Raw genomic sequence first — 2,500 nt, 5'->3', positions numbered from 1 at the left:
CGTCGATGAGGGACTGCAATCCCCTCGCGGTCGATGCAAAAAGCAGGACGTCATCTGCGAAGGCCGCAGCGTTAACTCTGCGACCAAGGATCCGAGCTCCGATGTGGGAGGGAAGTTGACTCAAAACATAGTCCACCGCAAAATTGAAAAGGAGGGGGGAGAGGGGGTCACCCTGACGCACACCCCTAGCCGGCTGCAGGGGCACGCCCACGTCGGCGCCGCCCGCTATCACTGTCGTGCTACCCTCGTAACACCTTTCGACGTACTCAATAAAGCAATCCGGCAGGCCATGAGCCCTCAGCACGGGGCGGAGGGCAGCATGGTCCACCGAATCGAACGCTTTAGAGACGTCGATCGATGCCACAAAAACAGAGCGACAGGAGCGGACTGCGTCGGTGAGAGCAGTGTCCAAGATGAAGGTGTTTTCCAACATCCCATCCCGGGGGATGAATGCCCGCTGACGTTCGTCCACAGCACATGCACGCATCAGGCGTGACGCGAGAACCTTGTGAAAGGTCCGCGCCAACACCGAGCAGACCGTAATGGGGCGAAAGTCAGCGGGGGATGTTGGTGCAGCCGTTTTGGGGAGAAGTGACGTCCGGGCGCGAAGCAGACGCTCGGGGAGGGCGCGGGCCAGGAGGAAGAGGTTCAAGAGTTTCACCAGGACTTCATGCGGCAGGCGCCGCAGCTCCGCTGGAGTCAGGCCGTCCGGCCCGGCTGCCGATCCCCTGGGCGGCAAGGCAGCAGCGACCTCCTCACGTGTGACCGGCCCCCATAGGCCCTCAGGAGCGACAGGCTCCGAGTGCGGGAGAAGGCGGTCACGGATGAAGCCGGCGGTGGAGATCGGCTTCTTCGTGAAGAGGTCCGCCCAGAAGTCCAGCAGACCGGGGATGTCGGGTGGCGGCTGCAGCAGGGTGCCGTCCAGCAAGCCGCGCACGCAACGTGCACGCGACCTACGGAAGGCGTCCTGTGTGCGCGCGTATTCCCAGCGGCGCCGCTTGCGCTTCTGCAGCGGCGGGGCGGCAGGCGGCCGCTTGGATGATTGGCGCGGCCGCTGTGTCCTGGTGATCGACCTCTCCCCCCTGGACCCGACCGACGCAAGGGCATCCGGGAGCATGCCCAGGATGACATCGGGCGGCGTGCCCCGCCCCAGACCAATGACTCGATCCAGGGCAGAGAAACGCTGGGCGGAAGCAGGTAGCCCCGCCAGATGCTCCCAGATGGCGGCGTCAGTCGGCCCCTCCGGCGGCGGCCCGGTGGTGTCGGCCGCGAAGTCCTCGGCTGCGTCGACGGGCGGCGCAGCGGCCTCGCCCGCGTCAGGCAGCGAGCTCGCTGCTCCACGGCGGGACGCCGGCTCTTCGCCCCGACCGATCTCAAGTGCCTCCATGAATTGGCGGACAAGCTGCTTGTGGGCAGCTTGCCGCCGTCGGCACTTGATTGCCTCAAGCGTTCGGTCGGGGAACATCCTGGTAAGTTCTTGATTTACAAAGAAGAACCGGGCGTCCCTCTCAAGGAACAGTTCGGCCTCTGCCTTGGCGAGCGACAGGACTTCTTCCTCCGTCCACCTCGCGCGATGCCTCTCCGTCACGATCTCAGCGTTGGCGGCCGCAGGGTGTTGGCGGCGGCGATGGACCCCGAGACCGTTCTTCGTGGTAAAAGTGCGGTGGCACTCACTGCAAGCAAAGGGAGCTACACAAACTATCGCATTTTCGTTACGGCCGGTTGGCCGGATAGGTGCTGGGGTAGCTGGGGTGGCACCTTCAGCGGAAGGGCCACCATCTCTTGTTTCTTGTCGGCTGCCCCCAACTATAAAGGGATAATGCGAGGGGGGGCCGGTAACCCCCCCAAGCCCCTGGTGCGGTCTTCCACTCTGCGAAAATCAGCGGGCCCACGAGAAGGGGAGAAGACCGCAGGAGAGGAGAGGCTAAGAGGGCTAGGCCCATGTATTGCGCATCACTCTCCCTGTAACTATAACCCAAGGAAGGCACCTCGCAGCAGCAGCACGACTACATCAAGACCGCACTTCGAAAAGCCAAGTCCGGATGCAGCCACACCGCCGCCACTTGGCCACCTTAAGAGAGTCATAGTTACTCCCGCCGTTTACCCGCGCTTGCTTGAATTTCTTCACGTTGACATTCAGAGCACTGGGCAGAAATCACATTGCGTCAACACCCGCTAGGGCCATCGCAATGCTTTGTTTTAATTAGACAGTCGGATTCCCCCAGTCCGTGCCAGTTCTGAGTTGATCGTTGAATGGCGGCCGAAGAGAATCCGCGCACCCGCGCGCCCCCGGAGGAGCACGCTAAGGCGGACGCGGCCTCGCAGCAAGGAAGATCCGTGGGAGGCCAAGGCACGGGACCGAGCTCGGATCCTGCACGCAGGTTGAAGCACCGGGGCGCGAACGCCGCGCAGGCGCGCGCATCCTGCACCGCCGACCAGCACGAGGCCGACCAACGGCGAGAGCAGACCACGCCCGCGCTAAACGCCCGCACTTACCGGC

General features: G+C 63.6%; 1 pseudogene; it reads right to left on the bottom strand.

The window, feature by feature from the left end:
• The window catches only part of LOC124773752, a 7,960-nt pseudogene that overhangs the window by 3,005 nt on the left and 2,455 nt on the right, over nucleotides 1–2,500 (bottom strand).

Source organism: Schistocerca piceifrons, unplaced genomic scaffold, assembly GCF_021461385.2.
Source record: "Schistocerca piceifrons isolate TAMUIC-IGC-003096 unplaced genomic scaffold, iqSchPice1.1 HiC_scaffold_954, whole genome shotgun sequence".
In the NCBI taxonomy this organism is placed as follows: domain Eukaryota; kingdom Metazoa; phylum Arthropoda; class Insecta; order Orthoptera; family Acrididae; genus Schistocerca; species Schistocerca piceifrons.
This window is presented reverse-complemented; position numbering and strand designations above follow the sequence as displayed.